We start from the raw sequence: 15672 nt of genomic DNA, 5'->3' as shown, positions 1-15672 counted from the left end.
GTGTCGGTGCTCATTTTCAGAGTCCTTTCAATGCTCCTGTTATGAGGAAGCCCACTAACTTTGCATGCATCTTCTACTGCTGTGCCTGTATCAAAGGATGAACAGCACGATAAACACTGCCACTAAAGTGGGAGCAGTGTATGGGAAGACTCTCAGGATACCAATGATGGCAGGGGGTCACCTTTATTTTGGCCATGGTAGAACAGATGCAGTAACTTGCAGACAGTGGCTATTTAAGAGGGCTAGAAGGTGGCATTTCTGGAGTGCACCCATGCCAATAAACAGCCTCACAGTAAAGGTGTTCCTGCATCACAGTCGGCTGCTGAAGTGTCGAGAAGCTTGATTTCTGCATATTTCCAACCAGTGTGTCGCCGTTTAGTGACTGCAACGAATATGACCGCTGCTTCAAACTACATTTCTGGTCATGTACCGCTCTAGTGTCAAAAAGAGGTGGCACCTTGCTCATTTTAAAAGTTCACTCGCACTTGACAAGGAAATGTGAGAACCAGTCAGAAAGGCAAAGTAGCAAGCAGTACGGCACTTGATGTAAATGATAGGATTTCAAGTCAACGTAATGTGCCCAGCAGTCTGTACCACATCTCCATTTGAAGGGACACAGCTTTCAGCAAAATTTCCTTTATTTCTAGCAGTATGAGGATCCATAGCGCACAAAATTGAAGGGACACAACACTTCGAATGAGACTAGAGCTTGTGTTGTGTCCCTTCAATTTTGTGCGCTATGGATCCTCATGTTGACTACGCACTAGCCCGAACCCTGACCATTCTAGCTGTATCTACTTGAATTTTTTTTAGCAATTTAAAAATAATTTTACTCATCAAATGTCACTGTTTTATGTGCAGAAAATTATTTTATGATATATATTTCTCCTAAATCTTATGAAAAGGCTGCAAAGCTAAGAAAATGTGGCAGAAGGCTAGTTCAGCATTCATTGCTCTTGCAGGGTGAAGTCATGTAATTTTTTTTTGTTTTGCAAAGGTCAAATTTTTGTTTTGAATTTTTGAGATTCAGTGTTTGTTGACATATTCAAGTTAGAAGACAATTTCATACACAAAGTTTAAAATTTTTAAATGTGAAAAACAAAGGTTGCCTAGACCTGCCGCTGTGGTCCTAGGAGTGCAACAAAACAAGTGCTCAAAAAAGATAAAACTGTTGTGAAGAAGTATGCTCCAGGAGGCAGCATCTAGGCAGAAAACCTGAACAGAGAAAATTGCCCGTTTCTTGAATGTTTCGTCACAATTCACAGCCGCCGAGGTTCACGAAACAATTTTTTTACAGTTCTTCCCAGTTGATTTCAGAAATAAAATTTGGGGACAGGAGGGTCATTCCACGCGAAAGGAGATGCGCCAAATTTTTGACATTTTAGATTTGGCTGAGGAAATTCATACCAGTTAAGACCAGTCCCAACAGAAGTGTAGAGACCTTTCGAAGAAAAAAAAATTTTCTCCAAATATCATGCTCCAAAGTGTAAGAAATCTCCTTTATGTGGGCATTTTGTGAAAATTATTGTTCAGGAACCGTTCTGCCGGCAAAGTTTCTCTCCGCATGTAGTCTGGTATTGAGATGCCCTGTCATGCCTCAAAAAGTAAACCGTGGATGATGCCATTTTGGTTTCAAATGGAAGTGCTTAACATGGTTTAAAATGGAAGTGAAGATTTCCGCATTTTTTGAACTAAACTTGGAGTCTAAATTTAAGCGAACTTTTTTGCAGTTTTGCCTGAAACCTTGAAATAGCACTGTTTGCATTAAAGTTGAACCTTGCGTTGTTCTGTAATTTAATTAAAAGTATATCGATTTCTCCAAAAACGGCCACATTGTGGACCAGAAAGCTCGAAGTGGGCAACGGTGCTAGACAAAAAAAAATCCAAATGGTCAACCCATTCAATTAGTTTCACATATAAAAAAAACTAGAAAAGTATTTTTTGTTGGTGAGAAATAAATTTTTAAAAAGGAGTTGCAGAATGTGGCGCCAGCATCTGTTATGGTACGGTAAAACACTGCTTTTATTTCCAGCCTCGCTAAACTCTAGTAGCTGCCATTAGCATTTGGACATACTGTGAGAAGCTACTGCACTGTTTCAGTTATCTTTAAAGAATATGTTTGGGCAGAATACTCATGGTATACAGGGTGTGCCATGTTATTCCCTATAGATCTGACCTAAACGCAGGATTTAAAAAGCCAGTCTGAACGGGTTAGATGGATAAGCATTTATTATTTACATTTGACTTGACTGAGGCATCAGCCTGTCAGATTATTCAACTTCCAAAGCTGTGGTGTATAGCGAATACATGCAATGTTTAATAGACCATTTGTATTGAATTAAACAGGATGCCCTGTATATACACAAAATATGAAGGGGAGATTGCATAGTACAACAACAACAAAAAAAAGGATTATAACATCATGTAGGTCTCTTCTGTGAATACTGAAAATTTTTAAATACCGAATCAAATATCCTGGTATTTTATTTGGTGAATGAATGAAACAGCGTATGTTTAAAATTATTTGGAATGAACTGAATCTGTTCTCAAGTTTGCCAATCATAAGCAAGTTCGAATAGAGCACGTCAAGCAGAACCTGCTCTGGCATTGCACAACATGTTGTAGCTTTGTAGCTATCCCTCTGTGCAGAAAGGAGGGTCCAGCACCACGGCGCAGTTAATTCGTGAGACGGCATTCATAATGCTCATATATCGCCTTCAAGATTGTGCGATGCTGCAGAGTTGAACCTGGTTTAGCAAACACTGCCGTTTTGCCCAGTCTCTGAGGTCATGGCCTAAACTGTCGTTCCTCTCATCAACCGAGATATTGCATTAGTTTGTATGCTGTCATCATCGGTAGCAAAAGGTAAATGCCCTATGCAAATTTCCTAAAGATCATAGTGGTAACATACAGACTTCGTGTTGCATGTCCCCTGGAGGACATCGGTGCTGCGTCTTTCGATTGCTACAGCTGCAATTCCATGACTTATAGCGTAGCCGTTGGTGATTCCTTGTTTCACTTAAACATTTGTTTTGCACTAATATTCGTATAAGTCTGCACAAGCAACTTCAAAGCTGCAAATAATCGCACATATATTCAATTCATATTTCATTCGATCCTTTCACTGTTTGATTCCTGTTCGATTTGGTTTTTAACTACATTATTCATGTTTTATTCGCAAAGCTGGCCTGCTTGTATTAGATTCAATTTCAAAATAACGCTGTTCACACGCCCCTAATGCTGGATTTCCCAAACAAGTTTGCAAATTGGGCTCTTGTACACCTATTACATACGCTGGAAGAGGTGCAGACAGTACTCTGCAGTGCAGAATTTTCAAATATCATTCAGTTTAGGAAGACTGAATAGAGGCTGATACAGGGGCAAAGAACGGCGTCCCTCATAGCCTGAGTTGCTTTGGGGCGTTAAACCGCAATAAACCAAACAGAGGCAAAGAACAAATGCATAGCAAGTTCAGCATGTGTACCATTGACTGCTTATTCTTTTGTCTTCTGCGGTAAGTCAGCTGAGTATGCTCAAAAACAGAAATGCACCAACTTGCCGAACTTTCACTTGTAACTGTAATATCCTAGAAATTAAAAATGTGTAATGACAGGCACAGTCCCTTGACCTCCGCAGACTGCCACTAGTGACAATTTCGGTGCACTCAACAAAAGCTCTTTTCAGCTCATAATCGGAGCATCAGGAGCAGTTCAATAAGTGAGTTGCTGAAAGACTGCCAAACAAAAAATACTGCTAGCTGCTTTCTATGCAAGGGTGTGCGTTAGCAATTTTTCAGAACCGAATCAAATACGGAAGTAAAGCTGGAAAGTGGCTAGAGTATGAATAGGATAACTTTGCAAATATTCACTGTTTCACCACTTGAGCGAATATTTGTATGAAACAAGTATGATGTAAAACAGTGAAGCGAAAGTGGTGGCATTGCAGCACGCTGCTATGCTATAATTTATCAATTTTTAGCTACAGCTGTCAAAAAACAGCAGTGGTGACCTCAGCTAGGCGCTATGCAGCACTAAGAATATAAACTCTGACTATCATGTCCAATGTATAGAAAAAATTACATTTGCTATTGATTGCACTATGCTCTGCAAGACCTTCATGCGCGTGCGACTTGTATATATGTTATTATGTTAATATGTAAATAGATTAGTTGCCAGTGTACCTCTCCCCTGTCCTTTCTACTTTCCCCTCACCTCTTTCAATTCCTTTCTACACACTGCCTGCTATCCTTTATTTCAGCTGCCCCAGCTCAGATGCTTCCAGCAGCAATGGCAGATGCCAGGGCGAGCAAAAATCTTTTTCCTTCCATTTACCATGTTTAATAGAACTACTTACTATTGATTGCAACAGCAAATACACCAACGCCCTGCGTCGATAAACACATGAGAGGCAAGAAATACCTATAAGTATGGCCTCAGAGATCAGGGCCATTTGGTAAACCTGCCAGAACACTGTTGCGTCGCCCAATCTTGGTGGCCATGAGTGAGCACTGTGAACCCCACCACACAAATGGATGCCATCACGAAACTGAAACCTCTATCTCATGCAGACCAGTACCAGCAAAATGCTGTGTGGTGTTGTAGTGAACGCTGTTTTTAAAACGGTCATCAAAGAAAACTATGAAAACTATGGTGTGCCTGATTCAAGCTTCATGCCCATTATACAGAAACTACTTGAGAACAAAAGAGCATATTCGAACCATTTCACATAATTTTGAATGTGTACTATTGAAGGCGTTCAGAGTATTGAATAACATGATGATTCGCTATTACAATTTTTTAAACGTTTGCTCACCCATAGTTTCATGGCATAGCATCACCATCATTTCATCTAGCAACAGGCATGGGCAGTATTGAAGATACATATATCTTCTGTACTATTTTATGTATCGATATAGGTATCGCTTGCCAAAAATGAAAGAATCAGAGTATCCGTATCAAAAACATATATTTACTATACCGTGCATTTTAAAGATACTGTAGCGCCCGGCGACGCTATAAAGCGCCGGCGCTGGGATCGGCGTTCCCGCGCTAGAGGAAAATAAAGATGAACAGCGCGTGCTGGGCGCGCACGCCCGGCACGGGCAGTTCGGAACTAGAAGCCTGCCACGCTGGTCGTCTCTCCCTTGCGCTCCGCTGCGACCCCGCTAATACCTCAACAGTGGTGACCTGGCGAACCGTGCCTTCTATCTCAGCGGCGTTCCAGCATGGCGTACTGGCAGCACCCAAGTTTCGACCCGCCGCTCCCGGCGTTCCGGCCTGCAGGCGTCGGCGGGTGGTTCGCCCAACTGGAGGCTGCGATGTACCTGAACGGCATCACCATCCAGCCGTTCAAACACGAAGTCCTTTGTGACATCCTCCCGGCCGACCTCCTGCGTCGGCTCACCTACTCTGCTTTCGGCGGCCGGCCATACGATGAGCTGCGTGCGGCCGTCTTGGCGTACTTCGGCGCCTACTACGTTCCGCCGCCGCTCTACGACGCAGCGGACCCGTTTTCGCCGCTGCCAGCCTCTGGCCCTGCACCGGCCTCGCTCGCGCCCACGCAGCCTTCATCAGAACCCGGCCCGCCTCAGCAGCCCCTCGCCGCATCGCCGCCACTCCCGTCCAGCGTCTCCAGCCCGGCTGTCTCTCTCGACGCCACACCAGGTGGGATCCGCACGAGCTCCGCCTCGCATCCTGCTCCCACTACTATCCGACCCGCGTCTCTAGCTCTGCCTCCTTGCGCTTCAGTGGCATTGTCGCCAGAGCCTCCTGCAGCCAAGGACAACTCTGCGGCAGCAGCCGTGCCGAGGCTTCCGGCATCTCCACCTACCTCGTCACTACCGTCAACAGCTCTGCAGGCCTCTGCTGTGAGGTTGAAGCCGCCACCACAGCATCTGTCAGATACCAATTCCACTACCCAGGCAGCCACACCGCCTGCCCAAAGGGCCACGCTCCAAACCCTCGGTACTGTCACCCACTTCTCGGCGTCTGACCCTGGCAACTCGACACTGTCGCAGCAAGCGCCTGTTTTGGTGCCTGACTTGAGCAACCTTCAGCACCGAATGATCAAGTTACCCACACCGAGTAGTGCGGCAACTGTTCATCCACCAGCTGTGTCTCTTGCTGTCCGCCAGCCGTCTGATGTAGCAGTCTCAACTACACGGCCTGTCACTGCCACAACCTTCTTGCAGACACCCACAGCTGATCATGCCCACACGCACATCGACACTGGCGAGGTGCTCCGGACTGTCACTCCCGTTTCATCCAAGCACCTTGGATTGAGCCCAGCAACTTGCTCCGGCATCGTCACAGCTGTCACCGTTGTGTCGACGGTCCCACCACATCTGCTGTCAGTCCATGGAGCCGTTTCGGCCGCTCCTGTGCTTGTGATCGCGTACACGGTGCGTCAGATCCCCATGGACATCAGCCGCAACACTCCAACATCGCTGACACTTGTGTCAGCGGGCAGCACTACAGCCGGTGACGGCCTGACCATGGCCTCCCCTGCCTCCATGTCCATTGTCAGCTCGCTACCCTGCATCATTCGCCCGTTGCGCAGCAGCCAGGCTCGTCCACCTGAGCCCGCGTCCTCCACCCGATGGCTCTTCCCGGACCCTGACATGAACTTACTGGACACTCATTCCCTCCTCTCTTCCACCGAGTCCACATTTCGACGTTCCGTCTAGGCGGGGGGCCCTGTAGCGCCCGGCGACGCTATAAAGCGCCGGCGCTGGGATCGGCGTTCCCGCGCTAGAGGAAAATAAAGATGAACAGCGCGTGCTGGGCGCGCACGCCCGGCACGGGCAGTTCGGAACTAGAAGCCTGCCACGCTGGTCGTCTCTCTCTTGCGCTCCGCTGCGACCCCGCTAATACCTCAACAGTGAATGAAGGCACATTAATGAAGGCAGTGATAGCATAGCAGTAGAGCATCTGCCCCACGTGCAAGATGACCGGGTTCGAATTTCGGTGTTACGCAATTCTCCACCGGGTTAAAACAAAAAACCATGTCGATCGAATTGCACAACCAGGCCTGGTTGTGAAATTCGATCAACATGTTTTTTTGTTTTAACCCGGTGGAGAATTGTGTAACCGGTGACCAGAACCGACAACGCACTCCCTCACCAGAACAGGATTTGGCCGCGTTTGAGTTAATGGCATGATCGTAATATTGACATTTTTTCACGCAAGTCGAAGAGTTTCAAAATAAGTGGTTGTGTCTTGTTTGTTTCCTTTTAACTCATCCTGAGGCATCTTTTGACACCACTCACTGTTAACCCTAGCCTTTCCATAAAAACACCATCAATTACTTCCTTTTCCAGGTCGTCACTAGTCTCCTCGCTTAGCTCTTTTATACTGTAAATGACCAGGTTATTTCTGCTGCCTCTGTTTCCTAAACAGAGGTTCCTAACTGTACTGAGCCGCTCCCGAAGTTCCAATATTGCCGATTCTATGTCTTTTACCTTCGTGGCTAAGACATTTAGGCTCTACAGCAGTTTCTCAATACCATCAATTACGAATGCTCAGTTAAATTGGAAAGTTTGTTCTCAATTATGTTTTCAGATGCCTGCAAGCCCTACATTGTCAAATTAATCTTGCTCTGGCCTTCTAGCAATTCCAATAGCATTTGTTTTTCAGTCGGGCCAGGATTTGCTTCAACATCGCTACAATGTCACGGATCCCCCGAGAACACTCGGGCCAAAAGAATGGACTAGGCGACAGGTGTACCCCACAGACGCACATTTAATACACCCTACATGACACAAACACTAGCACACAAAACTAACAAACAAAACTAATACAAAACACAAAGACTACCAATACACACGACCCGGGAACACCCAGTGAGCAACTAGCGTTCGGCGTTCGTGCTCATGGTTTGGTGCTGATGAAGCGTTGCATGGGTCCAGTCAGGGGCATCTAGGTAGCTGACGTCGAGGTGGCATTCGAAGTGCTCAGGCTGGCGTCGCCTCTTTAAAGGAGGCATTCAGAGGACTGGATTGGGAACAGTTGGGGATAAGAGTCAATGGAGAATGACTTAATGATCTGCGATTCACTGATGATATTGCCTTGCTAAGTCACTCAAGAGATGAATTGCACATCATCAATGACTTACCTAAAATATAACACGCAGAAAACCAAAGTAATGTTGAACTGTCTCGCAAGGGAACAGCAGTTCGCAGTTGGTAGCAGATGCTAGAATTGGTAGGGCAATATGTCTACTTAGGGCTGTAGTGACCACTGATCTGTATTATGGCAGGGAAATAACTAGAAGAATAAGAATGGGGTGGAGGCATATGGCAGGTTCTCTCAGATAATGAATGGCAGTTTACCAATATCCCTCAAGAGAAAAGTATACAACAGCTGTATCTTGCCGTTACTCACCTATGGGGCAGAAACGTGGAGGCTCACAAAGAGGGTTCAGCTTAAGTTAAGGACAACGCAGCGAGCTATGGAAAGGAAAATGATAGGTGTAATGGAGGTGGGCGGAGTGGGTGAGGGAACAAATGTGAGTTAATGACATCTTAGTCGAAATGAAGAGGAAGGAATGGGCATGGGCAGGGCATGTAATGTGAAGGCGACATAACCGCTGGTCCTTAATGGTAACGGAGTGGGTCCCAAGAGAAGGCAAGCATAGCAGGAGGCGGCAGAAAGTTAGGTGGGCAAATGAGATTAAGAAGTTTACGGGGATAAAGAAGCCGCAGCTGACGAGGGACACTTAATTGGAGAGACATGGGAGATGCCTTTGCCTTGCATTACGCACAGTCAGGCTGATGATGATAATCATGCAGAAGATAGACGGCGTGCTCATATACTTTTGTCGGCATTCTTGGCGACATGAAAGTCTCAGTTACCTTCCTTTCAGTTTTACCTCTTGCCTTTGCAAAGAACACTGTGTTTTCAAGGACAGGGCAGCAGCCATGCTTCTTGCACTTACTACAGTCCATTGCCAAATGGGCATACTCCCACATGGTAGGCGAATCTCGGCCTGCATTCCAATGTGTGTCCCCTTTGAAAACATCCCTTTCAGCGATACCTGATTGGCCAAAATGCCAGAAGCAGATGTGCATTCACTTCCGCCATTTGGGCCAATCAGTTGTCACCGAATGGAATTTTGAAAAAACATGATGCGCAAAACAGACAACACAGGAGAAAGACAGGCGAAACACGCGCAACTTTGCAACTGTTTATCCACTTAAGCGAGTGAATAAAAGGCAAGAGCAGGCTTCAGCAAGCTGGCTATCCTACTTTGCTGATAAGCTCAGTTGCCGAAGCATTACTGAGAAAGGTGAAAAAGTAAGTGCAATAACAGTGCAAAAAACGATGTTACCAAACAGAAACTTGTGATAATTGCTTATATTCATAAGATGGCACACAATCTGAAACATGTTGAGAGAAAGTTTAATGTTCCTGTAGTTTTTTCCACCCGCAAGAAGCTGTTCTCCTTGTGTGGCAAAATGGATCCCAACAAACTGAAAAAAGCAGAATGCCAGAAAAAGCATGTGATGCCGCTTGTAAAATGTGCAGTGGGCATAGTTTATCAGATCCCGCCAACGTGTGGGAAATCTTACATTGGCCAAACGGGCTGATGTATTAATTAATGATTGCCTTGCTGACCATAATCGCGCGTTAAAGAAAGGCTCGGGTACTCTCTTACCACGTAATTGTAAAGCCTGCGGGGAAAAAGAGAAAAAATTTCAGGCGAAGCTGAAGGAAACAAAAATTCTACGCAGGGGCAAAGACACCACAGCCCATGTAAGCACGCCCTGTCTTACAATTTACAAAAAAGAAGGTGTCTTTTTAGATATGTGCTGAGACACATTTTTTTTAGACACCACAGCCCATGTAAGCACGCCCTGTCTTACAATTTACAAAAAAGAAGGTGTCTTTTTAGATATGTGCTGAGACACATTTTTTTCCTTGAGCCTTTTGTTATCTTTTTGTTTCTACTTGTGCGCATGTGTGGGTCCTCTCTGGTTTTGTCTGTTTGCCTATATATTCACTCGCTCCCTAGGTGAATAAACAGTTGCACTTGTTTCGTCTGTCTTCCTCCTGCATTGTCTGTTTTGCACGTCTGTTTTCAAAACCATGCACCAACTAGCCCCCCCAGCATGTATTACTGAATGGGATGTTTTTGAATGAGCCGCAAGTTGGAATACAGGTCCTCGTTGATGGCCATGAGGCATATTGTGTTTGCTGATGTCTTTTTTTTTTTTAACTCTTTCAGCTATTAATCTTTTGGTCAACCTTGGGTACACCTCAGCAAGCTTACGAGAAGAGGTCTAAAATTTTTGGCCTTTAGCTGATGGAACGAACGAAGGACAAGGGTTGTACCAAAAGAGTGTATTCATGCAAACATTTTCAACGTATTTGCCACTGATGTCAGTGCGTTTTTTCTTGTAACAGATTTATTTTTCCTAATATGCTTTGAAATCATTCCTTTGTGACTTTTGCAATTCACTGTTCCCAGTGGCAGTGGTCTCATTTGTGGAAATAAACAGTGGTCCTAGATGAATCTTCACTCCAAAGATGCTGTTGTAGCTCGAAAAGTCAATAGGTGGGCCTGAGACCACAGTGAAAATGGTACAGTATCTTTGTTCATTTTTGTTCTTTCAAGAATGCCGCTGTTGTCTTTGTACCATCTCCACTTTTTTCTCATATTTATAGTCAGTATGTGTATTTGGAAAAGCACCATGAAGCAGTTATGGTTCAAAAACGACGTAGAAACACCACTGTAAGCTTGACAAGACAGAACATTCATGTATTGCCAAAGTTCACAAAAATTGGACCTCCTTGCATAAATGGCATCAAAAACAGGCTTACTCGTTACCTGCCTGCAACTTTCTTGACGTTGTGGGAAACGTAATGCAGGTAATGCACAGAACACACTTGCTTCCTCTCTTCCTTGCCCTTCAAATGGTGTGTGTGTGTGTGTAGTTCTCATTTCTCCTCCTTCCTTCCTCCTTGCTTTTTCACGCAGTTTTTTTTAAAAGGAATATATAGCCACTAAATATTTTCTTGCATGCTTTCTTGTTTGAAACGATGCCTTAAGATATTAGTATATATGGATCACCCCGTGTATGCCAGGACTGCTAAATAATTTACAATCGAATTTCATCTTGGTGCTCTTTCGGTTCCAGCAGCTGGGATGGTTGTGACATCAAAGGTCTGCGTACTCCACATGCGGCATAAAAAAAAACTGCAATATAATTGCTCCTTCTTTGTTTCCATTAAGTGCAATGCTAAAACCAGCCTGTCTCAAGAGCAATAGTGACTACAAATGAAGAAGCAGTCACCTATATTGACCTTTGATGTCATAGTGATTGTCTGGCTGTCTAAACTGTTCAAAAACAGCACAAGAAAATAAATTGAATTTCAAATTATTTAGCAGTTGTAGCTAAATACCATGTGGTGATCCATGTATTCTAATATTGTGTGCTTCACTACAGAGAAAACAACATACAACTAAAACTAGGTGTCATTTCCAAAAGTGAGTGACAGTATGACATTCACTGCGACCTCCCTTTATCCTTGTTTAACCATGTTAGGACCTTGTTCATAATTCATCAACCTTTTCATGCAGTTCAGATGATAGTAACTGCATGAAGCTTATCTATGTAATAAGGTACACTACCTGTGCAATATATGACACAACTCGGATTGGCACCTACAAAATGTGCCATCTGTCAGGAGCATGTTTGCAATTCGTAACAGTGGGAGAAAGCTAAGCTGGCAGCACAAGCGGCCACTTCAGTAAGAATGAAGCAATTAATGACCTCATTGACACCGCGCCTGGCCTCTTCTTTTTTTTTAAATGCATATCATTTCGTGTATGTAGAATTGCTAGCAAAATTAGCAGAGCTCAAAATGGGACTAAGAGCCTTTGCAAGTTTGTCCAGTGTTACACTATGTGTATGACCGTTTGAATTGTTGAGGACTGGCAGTGATTTCCTCACTAAATTCCCTTGAGATATAGTTTCATGCACCTACATTTCGAGCAATCTATCCCGAGTCAACATACACTGCAGCTGGGTGCAACACTAATGAGGTGTATATTTCAGTGTTTGCCATTCAGCAACTTTGTACACCACAGCTGTCTGGAATATGAAATTGCACATACGAAAGATCTGTTTTTAGATGGACAAGCTTATTATTAATCATTACACAACCTCACTTACACAGCTTTAGACTGGATATCTAAAAGTAATCTTTGTACAACGTGCAGTTATGAGCAGGTTTTATTGCTCTCTCAATGCATAGCAATCGTGAACTTCATGTTAACAGTAAATTATTTAAAGAGAAAGTGCACTTTTTAAAGTAATTTTAAAGAAAGCTGCACACAACTACACACAACTTAAGCTTCAGTTATCACTGGACAACCAACTGATCTTAAAAGGGAAGCCGCCGCTATGGCTCATTGGTTATGGTGCTCGGCTTCTGACCCGAAAGACGCCAGTTGGATCTTGGCAGTGGCAGTCGCATTTCGATGGTGGTGAAATGCTACAGACCCATGTTCTGTGTGATGTCAGTGCACTTAAAGGAACCCCAGGTAGTCAGTATTATCTGGAACCCTCTATTACAGCATCCCTCACAGCTTAAGTCGCTTTGGGACGTTAAACCCCATAAATCAGACAAAAATTAAAAGGACACTGAGGATAAATTAAAGTTGACCTGCTTTTCGACAGACTGTGATATTTTAATGACAAAGGAACTGCTCTCGCCAAAAACTGAGCTTTAATAAGATGAAAAACACCAAAAGTCGAACTACAGGTGTTGTCATCACCAGCTGATTTTGAAAGTAAACTGCGTGCGTAAGCACCAAATTTTTGGGTGTGGATTGCGACACTGCCATTCACTTCAAAACAGCGGTAACCCGACCTTCTCAGTTCGGATATCATGAGTGTGACCATAGAGTATAAAGGAGGCTATGGTGTGACTCATGGGGCGGGGAAATTTTTAAATTCAAATTCCTCAGCCATAATTAGCGTTTGCCGGACAAACTTCAGCATATCAAAAAAAAAACTCGAAAATACCAGAAGATTCTAAAACATTTGCATGACTGAACAAGATGAAAATAGCCCAAGTTGTGGGAAGTGGACAATAGTGGCTTCACCCCGACAACACACCAGCACACAAAGCTGCCTGTGTGTGAACCAAAAACAGCATTACCTAGAATATTTACCTCTACCATTCACATCACCTTGTTCTTCACAACTTCTTTCTGTTCCCTGAAAGAAGAAAGTCCACAGGGTAAACTATTCTGTGGTCGTGAAAGAGGTAGAGAGAAAAAAAGGTGCAGCCACTGAAAGACCCCACTTCTCGCAAGAATTTCTGGACTGGTTCAAAAAAGTGAAAAACAAATTTCACAGCAGAGCATTGGATCAAATGGGCGTTACCTTGAAGGAGATTAAATGTGGGGCACCGCAAACTAATTACACAATTTTTTTTTATACCAAATCTCCCCTTTTAAAACAAGATGTTTAGTTCATTTCGGCCATACATTTGTTCACAGTATGAAGGACGATTTTGTGACAGAGGTGACAAGATGCACAACAAAAGAAGCACTAAAAAAAAACATACCTCTATATGCGGCTCACAAAGTCATAATTTCACACATTTGTAAAATCATGCGTAAAGTTCGTAAAGTTAGTCATGTATTTCATGCAGTCACCGTGGTGAAAAATGCTACTTATTCAAGTCCGAGTTCCTCAACTATAACAACTGCTGTACAATGTTGAGCAAGTGGAAAAATAGATGTGAGAGTAAACTGTTACACTTCAAGAGAGAAATATAAAATGAATATGGTTTTATTTTCCTGCATTAAACTTATCCCAAGCGGCAGACATCATTGCTTCTCAAATGGCGTGTAAAATTACTCACCGGCATAAAATAGATTACCTGCGTTATCGAAAAGCACGACAAGCTGCCATCGAAAAGCATGAAAGCGAATAAATTACTCACCTTGAATTAAGCTTGTCCAAACGGCACTGTGATGGTCACCGCAAGCGGCAGACATCGTTGCTTCCGAACTGGTGGGCATCGATACGCCCTAAGCTTGCCCAAACGGCACACATCGTCGCTCCTGATAATCACCGCCTCACCGGCGTTAAATAAATTTACCTGCGTTGTCGAAAAGCTGGACAACTTGTTATCCTAAAGGCACGAAAACCGGAAGGCGGCAGGGCGCCGCCATTTGCAATTACCAGCGTCGCATTTTCTTGCCTGAGTTGTCGTAGCAACAGCTGCTCCGCGCGCGCGTTGGCGTAGGCAACATTGGCGTGTTCATAGTTGTCATGGCAACAGGTTCTCCGCGCGCGCTTTGGTGTGGGCAACATTGCGTTTGTCTGTAGCGGCTAGCAAACGGAAACACGCGGCCCGGCCGCTAGGCCTAACCCGACGACGAGTACGACCAAGCTGGCGTCCGAGAATGGAAGTGGCCACGTCGATGGGAGACAACATAACGTCAGCGCCGAGCATCGGCAGTCTCGGCGGGCGTACGTCCATTGAAGTTCCCGGAGAGGACATTACACCGGAAGAAGCCGAAGGCTGGTCGGCCTCCGGCAAGCGCATCAAGCAGATCATGGGCGGCAAGGAAAACGGTGAGTCCGCCGCCACTACTCGCCAGTCTAGACCCAAGACTAGGGCCAGTTTTCCTAAGAGAGTTGCAGCCTCGGTATAGAAAGCGGCGATGATGCCGATAGACATGCCGAAGGAAGACACCAAGATAGTCATGAGACCATGGGGAGGTCTCAACGTAGCGAGAACTGAGGTTTCAATAATTATGTCGGCCGTCATGACGGCGGTTCGAATAACGAAGGAAGAAGCCAAAGCAGACACCATCTGCACGAACGCGCAGCAAAACATCATCGTGGTCAGCACCCCCGACGAGAGGCGTGCCACGCTGTACTCTAAGGTCAAAACCCTAAACGTAGGAGACAAGGCATACGAAGTCAGCGCCTACCGAACGGCGCCGGACGGCACGGTCAAGGGAGTCATCCGAGGCTTAGCCGTACACGACACCCCGGAAGAGATAACCGAAAACATCGTGAACCCATGCAACCCCCTAGCGGTGGAGGCGCGCAGAATCGGCAATACAACCACAGTGATAGTACTCTTCGCTGGACAAAAAGTACCGAACTACGTCAAGTATGGCTCGATATTAGTCAGGTGCGGGCTTTACCGCAAGCACTTTGACGTGTGCAGGCAATGCGGCAGGATCGGCCATAGAAGAGACGTATGCCCGAATCCCAATGCCAAAGTATGCTTCGGCTGCGGAATCGTGAACCCCAGCGAGGATCACAAACGCGAATGCAACCCCAAGTGCAAGCTCTGCGGGGGACAGCATCCAACGGGCGAGAGGGAATGCAAAAACAAGTACAAGATGCCGTATGTGGTCAAAAAACGGCAATGGGAACGCAAGATGGAAGCCATGCAGCAACAACTGGATCCGAAAAGCTTTCCGCCGCTGCGAGCGCCGTCTGCTGAGAGACCCCGCGGGGATTCGAGGCAGCGCGACAGCAGCCGCAAGAGGGACAACAGCAAGGGAGGCAGGAGCGCCAGCCGCCACAGACCGTCGCAGTCGGAGGAAAGAGTCACCTGGGCCGAAGCAGTCAAGGCTAACATGACAGAGAAAAGACAACCACCGGCGCAAAACGCCACGAAGAAGTTCTAAGAA

At 45.2% G+C, this 15672-nt stretch overlaps 1 long non-coding RNA gene across 1 annotated transcript; it reads right to left on the bottom strand.

Moving 5' to 3' along the window:
- Window positions 1–164: 164 nt before the first annotated feature.
- Window positions 165–14272, bottom strand: LOC149357641 (uncharacterized). The gene is made up of 3 exons (XR_016291855.1): window positions 13959–14272; window positions 13180–13225; window positions 165–382 (listed from the first exon to the last, which is right to left on the bottom strand). It is a non-coding gene; the product is annotated as an uncharacterized LOC149357641 (long non-coding RNA).
- Window positions 14273–15672: the final 1400 nt, after the last annotated feature.

The sequence above is a fragment of the Amblyomma mixtum genome, chromosome 3 (assembly GCF_055824585.1).
Source record: "Amblyomma mixtum isolate Tamu chromosome 3, ASM5582458v1, whole genome shotgun sequence".
NCBI lineage: Eukaryota > Metazoa > Arthropoda > Arachnida > Ixodida > Ixodidae > Amblyomma > Amblyomma mixtum.
This window is presented reverse-complemented; position numbering and strand designations above follow the sequence as displayed.